Below are 17,479 nucleotides of genomic sequence, written 5' to 3'. Positions count from 1 at the left end.
CAGCCCCACACAGCACACTCCCAAGAGTCACACCATCTGCCCAAGAGCATTGTCAAATGCTTCTAGAACTCTAGAAGCAGGTTGGTGCTGTGACCACTGCCTTGTGTAGTCTGCTCCAGTGCCCAACCACCCTCTGGGGGAAGAACCTTTTCCTAATATTGAACCTAAACTTCCCCTGACGCAACTTCAGGCCATGCCCTCAGGTCCTGTCACTGTCACCACAGAGCAGAGATCAGTGCCTGCCCCTTTTCCCTCCATGAGGAAGCTGCAACTGCAGCGAGGTCTCCCCTCAGTCTCCTCCAGGCTGAACAGACCAAGCGACCTCAGCCACTCCTCACATGGCTTCTCCTCAAGGTCCTTCTCCATCTTGGTTGTCCTTCTTTGGACACTCCAATAGTTTAAGGTCTTTTTGTGGTACCCAAAACTGCCCCCAGCACTCGAGGTGAGGCTGTCCCAGCTCAGAGCAGAGGGGACAATCCCCTCCCTTGCCTGGCTGGTGATGCTGTGCCTGATGCCCCCAGGACACAGGTGGCCCTCCTGGCTGCCAGGGCACTTCTGAGTCACATTCAACTTGTCACTGACCAGGACCCCAAGGTCCCTTGCTGTGGTGCTGCTTTCCAGCCTCCCATTCCCCAGTCTGTCCATACATCCAGGGTTGCCCCATTCCAGGTGTAGAATCCAGCATTTTTTCTGGTTGAACTTCATTTCAACATGCTATCCTTGCCAAACACTATGCCGACAAAATGCAGCCCCCAATGAAAAATGGACTTCAGACAAACATTGAATTAAACCTGAATTGTCTTCTATTGATTAGCTCAGCACCCTCAAGATGACAAAGCGGTGTGCACAAGACATCTCCAAAGAATGAGATGGTAGAAAGTCTTAATCTAATTTCCTAAATTTTGTAACACTAGTGAATACTGGCAATTAACTTAACACACCAAGATGTTTCACACGCCTAAACCTACAGTTAGTTAATTCTCCTTCTAGACAGCAAAACCCGTGTTTTGGTTCTATTATGTGAGACATCAAATACAATGAACTAGAAAGCTATTGGGCCAAGTAGCCATTGGATATTTTGCTTTCCTCATTTAAACACTGAGCATTTTCTTACTAAATACCACAAGTAACAAATTGTATCACCAGATAAGCAAAAAATTAAGAAAAAACATACTATTTTCAAGAATAAGTAGCAAGAAGAACATGTTAAATCAGAAGTAGATATAGAATAATTTCACTAGAAGATTTGAAAAAAACATAAGCCCCTCTAACACTTATTTTCCCACCATATAGCTAACTCTACTCATAGGGCAGAACCATGAATGGCTGCACCTACAGCTCAGAGGAAACATCAACTCACCATTTATTTCCCATCTTCTGAATAAATAAAAAATTTACCAAGAACTGAAAAGAGACAATGAATTTTTAAAATCCAGGTAAATCAGGGTTAATGGCTGTTCCATTACTCCTTGCAGTGTGACCTATGCTACCAACTCATTAGCAGAATGGAGATCTTACTTTATGTCTGTTATTAGGTAATTCTTAAAAAACAGTTTTAGTGGTTCAATGTAGTCTTAAAAGACATACTGGACAACACTGCCTGGGATCAAGATCCTCATTTAGATACTTCTTGTATTTAAACTTCATTTTGTTGGTGTGTTTTTTCTTAAAACATTTTCTTTGAACACTTCTGATCGGGCAGAGCATCAGCTGTAAAATAACACAGGCAAGAACACCCTGGAGACTGATGGAGGTGAAGAACATGCTTAGAGAGCTGTCTCACGGGCTGTGACATCTCCAAACTTACATAAAACAACTGAGGTTACCAATCACCATATATTCAAGTGACCTTCACTGTCAACACAGAAAGAAGAGACTCACTTACCAAATCTGATCATCAAGTGATATTTGGAACTTTTTTTAATATAATGCAGAAAAAAGAAGAGCTCTGCATATCTTTTTAGAGATATGTATAGATTGAAAATCAATGGTTAATGCATGTCCCAATTAATAACAATCTCTGACAAAGGAAACACACCACCATTCTTGCTAAAAAAGCCACAACAAGAACAACAAACCAAAAAACAAAAAACCAAAAAACAAAAAAACACCAAAAAACCACCCCAAAACAAAAAACCCAAAAACCAAAAAACCTCCCAAAACAAAAAACCCCAAAAAACCAAAAAACACCCCAGAAACCAAAAAACTCAAAACCAAAAAAAATCCCAAAACAAAAACCCCAAAAAACACAAACCCCAAAAACAAAACAAAGAAACCCCCAAAAACCAAAAACCCCAAAAATCTCAAAAAACACCCAAAAAACCAAAAAAACAACAAAAAAGACCCCAAAAACAACAACAACAAAAAAAAAACCCAAAAACAAAAAAAAAGGGTGGGACACAGTCAAAAATTCTAATAGCCTGATCTACACTGAATCAAATCAGAAACTTGAGGAATCAAGAATTTTTTGCCTGAAGAGCATAAAATAGATGTTTTATCTAAAAGGAAGTGGAACATGTGATTGCAATACTAACTCACCGGTTTTTACCACCTTGTTCATCACATACACAAAACCCTCTAAAGCCTTTCCTCTGCCTATAGTTAAATGTGGAAGAATGAAGGCAGTCACTGTCTTGCAACACCTATACAGCCAAGTGAACTCAAACACTGCTGATTATTTATGCATAGCCATCCTTAACAAATGCCCATAATGGGAGTGGGGGGAGATCTAGGATAAATTAATAACACTACACCCACTTAGTAAACAAAACTGTGACCTTACATATAGGCCATCCAATTACAATCTCTAAAGTGATGTCAAATTTGGAATGATGGAAAAAATTATTTTCTGCCATGCCAGAAACAGAAGTATTGTCATGACATACTAATATTCCCAGTATTTTTATAAATTCAGAAAAAAAATAACACAACCACTGGGGAATTTTATCTATGAAGTGATTGCTTATCCTTGGTATTTTAGATGAGTCATAAAATACTATCTGCTGTCATGATTTGGTACTTTCCAATTCCTGCAAGTATCCATCTATTTCAAGTAATTATTCTTTCAGAACTCTGACAAACTGTCATCCATGGCCTTTAAGAAACTGTTTTCATAGGTACATTCATTTCCTCAACTTACTGGTTAAGAGTCTTTCTTCACACAGTACATGACTTTGAAAGATAGGAAGACCACACTGGTTTCTCCAATTTCAGGGTGACAGAGTTAAAAGCCACTACATAAAAACTGCTAGTCCAAAGTTAAATTGATCAGCTCTTTACTGGACACAGTGGCTCATCTACTGTACCTTAATTAACAACAGTAGAGGCCCTCCAATTTTGTTATAGTCTACTCTATTAGTGATAGTACACTCTAAGCTCTGAAAGAATTTTGGCAATTTCTTAGATTCACCAAATTTTCTCATGATAACCCCACAACTTTATTATGTGAGAAAAAAAACACCCTTATTCAAATAAGTTTTGCTTTTATTTAGTTGCAGTAAAAAGCTTATTTTGCCCTAATAATAAAATGTTCATCTTAAAACCCAGAAAAATTCCTGTTCAATCTGGTTAAAACATTTATCTTGGGTAAGACCAACCTCTTCACACCCATAACACTTCACCATTCACTCATACTGGTTTACACGTTTAATGGCGCTTCTCATCTCTAGAGAATACACAGGAGCTTTTACACTCAATAGCCACATCAAGTCTAAAATATCTGAAGCCTCACCACACTTCTCATGATCCACTTCATGACACCAGGACCCTTTTAGCAAAAATTGATTGTACTCGAACAACAGAAGTATAAGAACGCAGTATATTCTGAAATATTAATCTCTGTGGCTTTGCACAGAGAATATAATTTATGCATTAAAGAACAGAAAACAACTCACACATTATCCCTAAGGTATTTCAGTAACACAATATTATTCCGTGGTCTAACAAAGACCACATGTCATTTCTGTTACGTCCTGCTAAATTCACTTGTGTAGTGTGATCAGAAGAAAAAACTTCACTTTTACACTGGTACTCAAAGGAGTATGTATACCTTCTGCTCTTGAATGAATACTAAAGCTAACACTAAACACTGATATACACATACAAAACTTCTATGAAAAATTAATGACAAGAGATGGTGGCGACACCAGTAATAACTTATTTGTCTTGAACATAAAAAAAATCCTAAAGAGACATTAATATATTAAGATAGTATTATTACTTACAGTAATATTATTTGTTACAATAGGGCGAGGAGTTTTTGTTTGTTGGGTTTTTTTTTAACCATGTTTATGTCTAATACTACAAAAAACTAAAGACAAAAGAAAAATTAATGAAAGTTGTTTTTGCTACTCTTCTTCACATCTCTGACAGCTTTTTACACAGTGTCACTGTTCCTCATTTTACCTTTCCCATGAATCAATTTTCAGATTCTGTTGTCATGTGACAAATACAAAAAGCAAAAAGCATACAAAAGTCAGAAAAAATACATTTACTATAGAAGTTAGGAACAGAATTCAAAGCAACTTAAAACTTAACATTTGTTTTCTAATTTATAAAGGGACATAACAGGAACAATTAATTAAGCTTACAGTTAGATTATATTCTACCTCAAATATAAGAATCTTCCCACATACACAGAAGACTACACTAACTTAAGTACGAGGATTGTTAGATCAGTTCAAGTTTTCAACATCACTATGCATTACAAAAATACAAAATATTTTTGCTCCTGTTTTTATGACTTCAATATACACATAAAGTTCTTCAACATTTTTTTCCCGCAGTTATCAGCCATCACCCGTCAACAATTACAAGATTTAAAAAAAAACAGTTATTAGATGGTTTCAAGATTTAGGAGATTTCATCACAGAATGCCTCTAAAAAGCAAATTACCAGGATGTTCCTAAACATAGAGGTTTAAGGAGAAAAATCTTATTCTAATTAGGTTATTTCATTAGATGCAACAGCGCTGGTTTAAGATAATTATTTACATTTTATACGACTTCACAGTGAAGTCCTTAACTAATGTCACTACAGAAATATTTATATACTAACCAGATTATCATCCCTATACTCTACACTGTATTTTCACAAGATCCATAAACAAAGTCCACATAACTAGAGCACAAGAAAAAGTAATCAAAGCCTTCTAACCTCTCTACATATGACAACTATCTTTCCTTAAAAGCAAAACTATATAGTTTGAAATATGTATTACAAAACACATAAAAGTGAAAGTAGTACTTTTCCCTGATGTAGTAAATTGAGTAACTCAAATGGCCAAGAGTAATTGTTAGTCCCCCTGACCACCTAAAAAGTTACACTGTTTCCCAATTCACCCAGCAATGGACAGTTCACCTCATGTTTACCTAGAGCTTATTTTCCCTGAACACAAGCACAGAAGAAGCTCTCTTTTGCTGAACTGTGAGTACTGTTAAAGCCCCTCCCTCACATCTTTAGATCCAAGCAAGAAATTAATAACCATTTCCTGGAGCAGTACTAAGTATCAGAATACACACATTATATATGAAGGCTCATTTTCATGTGTACAAGTCTTAAGGGTATCAACTTGAAGCAACGAATGAAATTGCTGGAAGAGTCAATTTTCCACTCAAGCACAGACCAAGAAAGAACAGAAAGAGGAGAAGAGTTACAAGATTTACAGATAAAAAATAATTCAGTGTTAAAACACAAACTATCTGCACGACAGTCTTGACTCAAGCAGGACCTTTCAGTTCAACCAGCACACAATGCCAACCTGGTTGTAACTTTAATTTGAATGTAGAAGTGTTCTACAGCACTAAGCCCAAACTAAAACTTGTAACTTCCATTTGCTCCCAGAAGAAGCAGGTGAGTCCAGGTTGGCTCCAAAATCACTACAAACTAATTACTGTTTCCCACATTAATAAGGACTTTCAGGCAAGATGCAAAGATTTCCAAGATTGTATTACTGCTTTCAGACCTCTGCTGACTCCTGCATATCTTATTGTTTATACAAAGTCATATCAGGTAATAGATGACCAAAAGGTAGTATTCTGTTTTATTGTATTTTATTACCTCACCATGCATCTTCTATGTGTAAGTTGCATTTACTGAGAATGCAATCTAAACATTCTCCTCCTCCCTCCAATTACATCATATGTGTACACACATTTTGCAATCATGAGCAAAAGCCATTCTTGTCATGCTTTCCTTCAGATTTACGGGCCAATAATTTTAACCCATGGTCATGGGAACCACCCTTGACCACAAGAAATCCACAAGACTGGACCTAAGGAAAGTTGATGCACCTATGCACAATCTGTACAGGAGAAAGATAACTAAAAATGCAACTACCAGTAGTTTGTTACAGTCCACAAACACAGAGTGAAAACTAATGTCCTGAACTGTCACAAGGCCAACAAACTAAGCTTTACTACTTGGCTTTCCTACCCTCAGGATTCTTCCCCACTTTGGAATTTTTTTGTTTGGTTGGTTTTGGTTTGGGAGGTGTAATGCTTGTCGGGTTGTTTGTTTGTTGGGGTTTTTTTTTATTTTTAATTGGGCAAGGAAAAAGAGAGATTTAAAGAAGATTTCATTAAATAAAATGATGCTTTTCTGAACTGCTGCTTTCTACTATGCTCTGAGTATACAAGTCTAACAAGAATTAGATTATTTTCAAAATTAGCAAGAGAAACCAGCATTTTAATGGTATACTCTAGATATCCTTCAAATAAGGAACTGTACTGTGCACATGCATATATGTATATGCTTGTATCAACACACAAATATGGAAAAAATACGTTGCATACATACACATACCATAAATAAATGTATTAAGCAATCAATATTTATTAATTGCTGTCTGTTTCTCAGGAGGCAACACGCCTTTAATCAGACCTAGAAGCAGAATACATGAATAAATGACTAATCTTACATACAAGGAAGTTTTCTCTGTTTCCCCTAACATGTTCTGTAACTGTACAGATTTTCCTAAGAGATTAGGATGGATATCCAACTTCCAGATGTTACACCACTGCAGCTTCAGTAAGAACTGTGCAAACTGCAAGTTCAAATTCAAATATGCTATTGTTTGCTGTTTTCTATGGTAATCTAACAGCTAAATTAGCAGCTTACTTCCAATTTGTGCTGAGATAGAAAAAAAAAGGGGAGCAGGAAAGATAAGACATAGTAGGCACATTCAAATATACAAATTAAGACCTATTAATGACCAACTCTTGCAAATCCTATAGAAGAAACAACTTGTTCTAGAAGAAATCTGGTATTTGTAGTGCATGCTCAAACATTCCCACTGATTTAATGTTTTCTACATCCCTCTCAGCAATATCTTCTTCCTCATCACAGTATCAACTGCTTCTAGCCTCACTCACAAGCCCCTAAATAACCTCCTATGCTGCTCAGGGTCACCTACACACTGTCAGTAGTCATGTCCATCTAACCTCCTCCTCATGTGCCCTATCAGACAGACAAAAATCCAAAAAAATACCTGCTATGAAGTCACACATGACAGACAATGGCAAAAATCATTATGCTTCCTCTCCCTGTTTCTCACAGGACATTGCTCACAGCTTCCCCCATCTCCTTTTGGATTTTCAGTAAGCTTCAGAGAGATCAAGGTTACTAAGTTCCTAGCCCTGCCAAATTTCTGATTTATTACATTATTGGTTGTATTGACACAGACCAACTTAATTAAGAAACGCTGCTATTACAACCAACTACAAAGTAAGACTCCTCCTCCAACTGTGCTTTTAAAATAGTACCAATAAGCATGATTTACTAGCACAGAATCACAGAATGGCTTGGGTTGGAATGGACCTGAAAGATCATCCAGTTCCAACATCCCTGCCATAGGCAAGGACACCTCTGCTACCAAGTTCCTCAGGGTCCCCATCTAACCTGGGCTTCAACACTTCCAGCGATGGGACAGCCACATCTCTGGGCAACGTGTTTCAGCTTATGAACATCCTGAGACGAATGCAGGATTTTACAGTCAACAATGACCACAGTCACACTTGAAATGACAGCCAAACTTTATGAATTGGTCAGAGTTTAGTATCTAAAACAGAAATAAAATCCCCTGCCTCCTTAACGGTATCCAAGATTTATGCATAAAATGCTCGAGTTTCTATCAGTACACAGGTCATAACATGCATTACACAGACTCTGCACAAAGCAAGCCACACTTCTAAGTTCAAACCAAGAGTTGGTCTGCCAGTCTAGCCAAGCCTCTGCTATACACCAAAGCTGCTTTCCACCAGACATAACCTACTTTCCCTTACTATCCGGTCCAACAGTGCTGTTCTTGCTTATTCTGTGAGCGAAAGCAAGGTCTCTTCCTCAAATATTTATGCCAGTCTCTTAAAACATGAAGATTTGCCCTTACCTCTTCTCTCTCTTCACTCCTTTTCTTCTCTCAGTGGAAGTTAGACAAAATATGGGACTAGGAAGAGAAAAAGAATGAGTGGTAGAAGGGAAATAAAGATAAAAGCAGTTACAGAAAGAGTAAGAATTAGTTTATTGAACAGGAATCAATCGAAGAAGCAGTAAGCAGAGATATAATAATGCACACCATGCTTACAGATTTTAGATTTTCTATTTGCGGAACTCAACACCCAGGATTGAAAATTAACTGCAAAATGCTTGATACATGTAAGTTACTTAACACTAGCTATATTTCTGAAAATAAATCACACCAAAAAGAGGCCCAGCCATTCAATTATTTGAGTTGGAAAGCCAAGGAATTGTAAAATAGAAAACAAGTACAGCACATAAAGAGGAGTAAAATTATTTTTTCATAGCAACATTGTTTATTGCTTGGAGAAGTACATATTAGCTACCCAACATTAGCCTGCTATAGTCTATTACTGAGAAATGCAAAACGCCTTTAAAGAAAAATTCAAAGGTTAAGAATGCTAATAAAGTAGCTTCCCAGTAAAAATATATTGGTTTTATGTCATTTTTTGCGTCAACTATTTTACTGCAAATGAGTATTTCTCCATCTAGCACAAAATGATAAAAAGCTGTTGATTAAATTTACACAAAATGCCTGTATGCGACTTAGCAATTACTTTTGAAGAAAACATTTCATCTGTTACATTACACTATTAATCTTTACAAGTATCTTAAAATATAAAGGTTTTCTGCAAGTATATACAGTCCACATTCTGTAAGAATACTCTAAATTAACATCTACAACTGTATGGGTTAAGTCTGTTTATTTTTTATTAATTATAACAGTATACCTTATGGTAATTCAGTCACCAATATTCCTCCCAACAAGTACAGATTTCGGGGTGAAAAAATACGTAGTTAAAATAGATACTGGTATTGCTTTCAACACTACTAGTATTTTGCAGGCTTCATGATACCAAATAAAAATTATTTTTTCCTATGCTGCTTAATAAGACTTGGGAGTCTACTGTAATTATTAGCCTACCTACTACAGAAGAAGTAAATTTTTTTGGCTTATTTCAAGTCTGACTTCAGCTAAGCATATTTTTGTTTTGATATATTTTCACTTATATAGATTTCAAAAGCCAGCTCCTCTTTTTCACCTGCGGCATTTGATTTACCTAAACAGGTCAACAGAACTTCCACTTTTACTCATGGAAGTGATTTGTAGACATTGATCTAACTGCTACACTGATGCCTAGGAATCTAAACACAAGCAAGTCAGAAAGTCACATTCTTTAAATTTTAATTCTTTCTGGCAGCTAGAAGAACTCCATTGTGTAATTTTAACTACAGTTCAACCTGGACTATATCTTTTGCTAACAATTTGGCAGTATTTTGATGTTCTTTACAAAAACCTGGGAAAGATACCGGCAAGAAAAAATGAGGGAACAGATGGAGGGACTACTTCATGTTCAAGGACACACAAAAAATACAGAAGTCTAAGATCAAAAGATCCTTCCTACTTTCAAGAAAACAAAACCTAATTTATTTTCAGTTGCAATTATTTTGCAAAACCATATTATCTAGGTTAAGAAATTTTGATTCCATGCATTTTAACTCTATAGCTTTTGTTTTCAAAGGAGATTTCAGTATGTTTTTCAACTGCAGTAACAGAGATATAAAATGCCTGATATTTAAATAATCACAAAGAAATTCTGCCCAGCAATGGAAGCTCAATAAATAGCTCTAATTTTCACTACTACTGCCACACAGAAGGAAACAAAAAGCAGTGTTTGGCTTTTGTCTTTCTGCACAGAAGATATTACTGGAAAGTAAGACAAGAGAACAAACATTTAAAAGAACCTCACAACACAGTCATTCATACAAATCCTTCATAATACTAAAGATACTAAAGATTTGCATCAAATGTTCCTATCCAAAGCAAACAAAAAAAAAAAAATCAGCAAAATTACTTGGTAAACATTTGAGGGAGGAACCTTACCCTTACCACCAGTAAAATAACGACTGTATTGTTTATGAATTATAGATAAAGTATTCATGTTTCTTTCACAGTTCTAGAATAAGGTTTGGAAGCCAAAGGACACATGTAATCACTCTGTACCTTCCTCAAAAGTAATATATAAGTTGCTTTAATTCTCAAGTCTTCAGTTTAAACAGAACTGACCAAAACCACTCCTTAATGAAAAACTTTCTTTAAACAAGTATTTAAAACAGGATTAACCATCTAGACTTGAATATAATCTGTCTTGTGATACAGTTGGCAACTCAGCCCCATAATAACCATTCTCACTAGAAGTTAGGTCCCTCTGTCTACTCAAGGCAAGTTAAGAGCATCACCAACTGTCAAAAAGTATCTTCTGCCCTACCAATTTGAAGAGTAATAAACACCAAACAAATTTAAATATTCAGAACACCTCAAGGTAAAACACTGAAATCTACCATTCTATATAGAAATTTAAATTCCCGAGTGGTAAATAGAGGCAATTAGTTTTATCAGTTTCCATGACTGATAAATAACTGTTCAGCACCTCTAAAATAGAGAGAGACATGAATGTGATGGATGGACCATTTGGTGAATAAGGAGCTGGCTGCATGGCTGCATCATATGAGTTGCAGGCTGTCAAAGTGATGTCAAAGTGGACACAAGTCACGTGTGGCATTCCTCATGAACTTCTGTTGGGACCACAGCTGTTTAAAACCTTTGCTGGTGCCATGGATTAAACACACTCTCAGCAAGTCTGTCAATGACATAAAGCTCTGTGGGGTGGCCAATATGCAGGGGGGAAGGGATATCATCTAGAGGGACCCTGACTTGACAGGTAGGCCTGTGTGAACCTCATGAAGTTCAACACAGCCAAACGCAAGGTGCTGCACCCAGTCTGGGAAGCACAAGCACAGGCTGGGCAGAGAATGGGTGGAGAAAGAGCCTTGAGGAGGATAGAGTGCAGGTGCTGGCTGAGGAGCAGCACAACATAACTTGGCAGCGTGCACTCTCAGCTCAGAAAGCCAACCATGCCCTGGCTGCATCAAAAGCAGCGTGGGTAGCAGGTCAAGGGAGGTGATTCTGCCCCTCTACTCCACCCTGAAGATCTGAAGATCTTTGTCTAGCTTTGGGGTCTGCAACACAAGAAAGAAATGGATCTTTTGGAGCAGATCCAGGAGGTCACAAACACAATCCAGAGGCCTAAGCACTCTCCTACACAGGCTGAGAGAACAGGGGTTGTTCAGCCTGGAGAAGAGAAGGCTCCAAATGCCTCAACAAAACCTTTCAGTACTTAGAGGGGCTTATAAAAGAAGAGGGAGAGTGACTTTTTACATGAGTAGATTGTAATAGGACATGGGGGAACAGTTTAAAACTATAATATGAAAGACTTAGATTAGATAGTAGGAAGAAATTCTTTACAAGTGAGCATGCTGAGGCACTAGAAACAGGTTGCTCAGAGAAGCAGTACATGTCCCTTTCCTGGAAGTTCAAGGCCAGACTTTGATGAGGCTCTGAGCACCCTGATATAGTGGAAGTGTCCCTGCCCATGGCACAGGCGTTGCAATAAAGTGGTTTTGAAGGTCCCTTCCTACTCACACCATTATATGATAAGGGGGCCAACAACAGATGATACGGGTTTCTTCTTAAGTTGCAATATAAAGTACAATAATGTCATTAAAATTTAGTCTTATCATCTTGTCTTTGAACTTGATGGCAATTTACTTTTGTGATGAAGATATAAAAGTGAATGATTACCTAGATTATGTTGGTATGAAATACAAAAATAAAATGCAACTACAAATGAGAATAAAATAAAAAAGCTTTCCTTAACCTGAGCCTGAATATGAAATTTTGGTATCTACACTGTCCAAGTGCAAACTTTAAAACTAGGAACAATACTACTTTGGCAAGTGCCTGATTTGCAAAATTGCTGTTCCTTCAAAGTCTCACTTAGATTTTATAGCACTGGATCTCCAGCTAAGCAGGGTATGAAGTATCACATGAATCAAGAGGTAGCACTCTGGTAATACAATACGCAAAAGTAACAAACATACTCTACTTGCACAGGATGCAATCTGTGTGCTATTGTAATATATACTAGAATATATTCTTCACAAGCACTTCTGAAACACACAACTTGAATGAACACTGATTTACTATAGTTCTTACTCATATTTTAATTTTGAAAAATAAGATACAAAACCACTTAGGCCAGGCATGTTAAAAAATATAAAAACAACACAGCTTAAATCTTGCCCATTTCATTACTACATGAAGATTTTCAAGAGGAAATAAAAATAATCTCAGTATCTCCTAGCATGTATATGAAAACTTGGAAAGGTTTCTTTTAAGTACTTGTTTGTTTGCTAGGCCTTAAAGGTTAACAGCAGGTTTTCTTCAAACAACTACAGCAGGTTTCTTCTGTAATGTGAAGGTCATGAGCAGAATCTTGGATCCTCAAAGAGATGACATTTTGGGGGAACTCCTCAGTTACTAATAAAATGTGAACACTGAAATAGATAGAAATATCCATCTTGCACCATATTCAAAAGACCACTACAATTAATATTTTAAATAAACCAGAATTTGAAAGCATGGAATTGAGAGATTTTACTTTAATCCACACTGCACATCTGTGGGAACTCTTTTTCCCCCCAGAGATACCTTAAGTGTCACTCAGAAATAAGTAAGAACTATTTGCACAGTGGAAACACTTAAACAGTGTACCTGTTGAAAAAACACTGTCCAACAAAATCGGCTTTTGAGAGATTCACAAATGCTCATTTGTATGGAAGTCATGAGGCAAATCTCTCATGAGAGATCTTTAGGATCTCTGCAGAAGTCTGAATTGGGTTCTATTTTATATCTTCATCCATCTATACCCCTCCCACTACATTTGGTTAGAATGTCACGTGACTACAGCAAAATACTTTCATTAAACCTTCATGTACATTAATCTAGTTAGAACAATACCACGATTCCACAATTACATACATACACCACTCCTTAACTCAGTCCCACAAATAGTCCTTACTAAAATTAGTTTTAGCACGCATGCAAAATTAACACTGTCCTTATTCAAAACAAAATCAGAAGTGGAGAAACACTTCAGCCTTCAGTGTGACACTGATTACTGTATTTCTGCTGCTTTCCAACAGAATTTTAATAGCTGTATGCTAATATTGTCCAAGAAAAACCAGGAGCTGCACTACCTCAAAGTAACCTGAAGAGGTTACTTAGTCCTAAGAGAAACTTTCCCTAGATTTAGTCTAAAGAGTCAGTATTATTTCCTCTCTGGAATTTCCCAGATGGCAAAAACACTCACCCAAAAGGCTAAGTGACAATTAAGCAAATTTTTCCTTTAGATATGAAAAGCTTCAAGATACATAAACGGTTTCATAACTCCAATCATACTACTGCATTTGTAACACAATGTTTGTGGAACAGACACACGTCTTAAAAAAAAAAAAAAAAAAAGAAAGAATTTACATTTCAAACCTTCCCTCTTTCAAGAAGTTTGTATTAGTTTTGGGGGAGTGGGAGCATTTCATTCTTTATGACTACATAAATAAAAACATAAAAACATCAATGGAGTTTAAAAATAAAGGTAAAATTTGTTTTATAGTCTCATCTCCTTAAAACAAACCACAGATCTGTTTTTACAGATGGAGAAACTGAGTCACGAAGGCAAACTGACTCATTAAAACTCATACAGGAAAACTATGGAAGATCTCTAAATTCCCAAGAAGCTTTTAGTGCATAAAATAAGCTGCAAAAATTGAAAATTAGTATTTTTGGGGTTATTTCATTACCCTCTCCCAAACACTTTTTGTAAAGTGTACAAAGTTATTTTCCTCTAATTGTGAATCAGATGTTTGCTTGAGAACATGACAGAGGCCAAGAAGAGCTGCAGACTGTATAGCATCAAGAACAGAAACTTTGAACTGAAGAGAAGGGAAGAAAAAGGGCAAAAGGATTCCACAAAGGCCCATATACTCTTTAAAGTCTTTCTCATGCACTTTTAAATAAAGAGAATAAGATGTGGTTTAGGGAAAAAAAAATGTATTTATATAAATAAAGAAGATGGGAGCACGCATTACTGGAGAATTAATGAAATCACTCAGCCTTTGGCCTCAAAACACACTAAAGGCATGCATTAACAACACCCTGAAAGTCTAACTACCTTACTGTTCAACTGCAGGTATACCCTAAATCCCACATCAGTGCTCCTAAATGGTATTCAAATTAAAATTCGTCAGAAATTGAAGACAGCTTTGCCACTTCAATACCTCACTTTTGATTGCTTAAATCCAGAAGGTTCTAAAGCTATATTGGAATAGGAATTAATATCTCATGAATTAAAAGGACAAGATTAAAGACAGACATTTTTTAAAAAAACTGAAAATTGATTTTTTGTTATTGTTGCTAGAAATATGCAATTTTCAGCCTCTATAGTACGTATCAGAGTACACTACACCAACCACCAAATAATGAATCCTTGTGACCTCCCTTCCCCCCACTCAAACATATTTATAGTGGTGATACTAAAAGGTTCATATTTCATTTAGGAAAAGAATTAGAGGTTACAAACCGCACCTTCCCTCAGTACTTGTATGTGTATTATCACATATACAACTTACATAGCAACATACACAATAAATTGAAGAAAAAAATGCAATGCCAAGATTACATGGGAGTAGAAGAAATTCCGTGTCTTTACATAAAGTAACAGGTTATAATCTCACGTTCTTTATTCCCTTAAATTCATTTTGTATTCTCAAACTGTGAATACATGGAATTACTACACTGATGTCCAGTGAAGGTATTTCCTAGAAGATGAACATGACATTCACAAATGTGTTTTCACAAAGAATTCAGTTGGCTGACTTAGCGACCCTAATCCACTACTCACGTTGATAAATATTACTGATTTTATGTCGTCAGTAGGGCAGACAGTTGTACAGCATCGATCACAAATGCAGGAGTTTTTCCAATTTACTAAACTGACACACATATTACCTTACAGTACCATATACACACCCCTCGAAGGAGCTGCTTGAGTCTGCTGCCTCTTTCCACCCCCCTTCTCCCCGACAAGAGTGGTCTCGTTCACTTGCCTTTCACACACATAACCAATAAAATTAATCAGCTGGAACACAGCATTTTTAAATCGCAGTAAAGCCAAGAGATGTTTTGTACGTTATTTGAAGGGAACAGCCTTTTCATTTAAACATAGTAAGACACTAATATGCTGCAGACAAACGCACTGCATGGGGTGTGGAGGACCCGAGCTGATTAGATTACCACAACATCAGCCTGAGGCCGCCATTTTTAGAATCTCTAAAGGACAAAAGAGGGAAATTAATAAATTTGCTCCACATTTTTTTAAAAGTAACTTTAAAAGTACAGTGATGATAATCAATTAATCATACATTGCAAGTACTACCACGGATATCTCCTGCTTTTCTATGATCTGAACCCTGAGTAGCAAAAATGCTTCGTTATTATTCCTTTAAGATACTGTAAATAAACAGACGAAAACATTCCTAAATCTAGATGCAGCACTGAACTTCTGCTTTTGACGACACGTAGTATGTACCATTTTAGGGACCTCAGGGCTTTCAGACACCGCACATTCCCTAATAGCCGAGTATGGGGGAATACAGGACCTTTATAATCAGGCTATATTATGTTTCCCTACCCTATTTAGTAGTACACAGTGAACCGTTTGTTCCTCTTCCCCTGTGTCTGCAGCAATACGGTCTGACCCACCAATACCTACCGCTTCAAGAAAGAGAATGAAATATGCCACCCAGGGAACACGAACACTGGCTGCAGAAACTAAGGCAAGAAAGGGGTGCACCAGTGTAACTACTTACAGCCTCGAGAAAGGGGGTGGGGAGAATGATCCCCTTTTAAATTGGCACAGAAACTCCTGGGGACAGCTCTCCGTTCGTCCAGGTTACACCACGAAGCGGAGATATTAACAGGGAGGCAGGCAGGGAGGCGGGGGTGTGGAAGGCAAAGAGATTAGGCCTATAACGAGCCATTTTAGTACCACAAAGCAAAAATATACAGGATGGAGGAAAAGAATAGGCTTCCCCAAGCTTCGTAAAACTCAATACGCAGTCCCAATAACGCACAAACCCGTTCTGAAAACCGCCAGCCCAAGGAAGCCTATGTTGTCACATAATAGCTCCTTTTGGCTCATTTTCCAAGCATAATGCATAAATCTGGCGTAACTGCCAAAAAATTCTCTTCAGCTCCTCCAGTTACAGTAACCCGCCATATTCATAAGATATAGCGACAGCCTGCCATTTTTTAACCAAACCCCACAAAAGGAAAAGCAAATTCAAGGCAACTTGAACAGAAATTAAACACATTTCAGGGTGGAAAGGAGTTATACTCACACCGAACGTAATGAGACATTCCCATCGCAATTCACTCCCTTTTTCCACCTCCCCCTCCCCCAAAGCACCCACAGCAGAATATGCTGGTAATAACCAAAGACTCACCTGTAATGGTCACAGGCCAGACAGCAGGACCCCTCAGCTGAGCCCCTTCTCTATCCCAACCAAAACAATGCAACAGCCCCACTGCGGATATCCCTACCCTAGGTAGGACTCAGCCCTCAGTAGGCTCTAGTAAAAGGAAGAAAAGGGAAAGAGGAGACCCCCCCCTCCCCCCAAACCTAGCTCAGTGCGCAGAACCCTACAGGGACCAGCTCAAAGGCGCCTTTGCCCTGGGACCTGTGTACAAACCCCGGTGCTGCCGCCGCTGCTCCCGTGCCTCCCTCCCTCCAGCCTCCTACGCTCCCTTCTATGTCACTGCCTCTCTCTGGGAAAATGGCGTCCGCTCTCCCCTCCCTCCCCCTGCACGGGGCTCACCCGCCCCGCCTGACAGGGGCAGGGTTACCAAGGCGAAGCCAAACAGCCGCCATTTTGCTTACGGGCTGGGAGCGCAGCCCGCGCCCGCCGAGCCCTCAGAGTCCATTTTGCAACACGCTGAACGGCTCCGGGGTCTGGGCGCGGCCGCGGCACCAGACTGCGGCAGGGGCTGGGCAGGGGGGCCGTGAGGAGG

General features: G+C 38.0%; 1 protein-coding gene across 3 annotated transcripts in view; it reads right to left on the bottom strand.

The window, feature by feature from the left end:
• KMT2E (lysine methyltransferase 2E (inactive)) overlaps nucleotides 1-17,247 on the bottom strand; it is a 59,566-nt gene extending 42,319 nt beyond the window's left edge. For 2 of the 3 annotated variants that reach the window (XM_033057637.2, XM_033057634.2), the window contains exons 1-2: nucleotides 16,915-17,247; nucleotides 8,384-8,440 (exon numbers count right to left, since the gene is read on the bottom strand). The gene's annotated coding sequence lies outside the window, so the exon portion shown is untranslated. The remainder of the gene's footprint in view (nucleotides 1-8,383; nucleotides 8,441-16,914) is intronic. The other variant, XM_033057635.2, reaches the window with a different exon arrangement.
• Nucleotides 17,248-17,479: the final 232 nt, after the last annotated feature.

Source organism: Catharus ustulatus, chromosome 4 (genome assembly GCF_009819885.2).
Source record: "Catharus ustulatus isolate bCatUst1 chromosome 4, bCatUst1.pri.v2, whole genome shotgun sequence".
In the NCBI taxonomy this organism is placed as follows: domain Eukaryota; kingdom Metazoa; phylum Chordata; class Aves; order Passeriformes; family Turdidae; genus Catharus; species Catharus ustulatus.
Note: the sequence above shows the minus strand (reverse complement) of the source record. Positions and strands in the feature narration are given on the sequence as shown.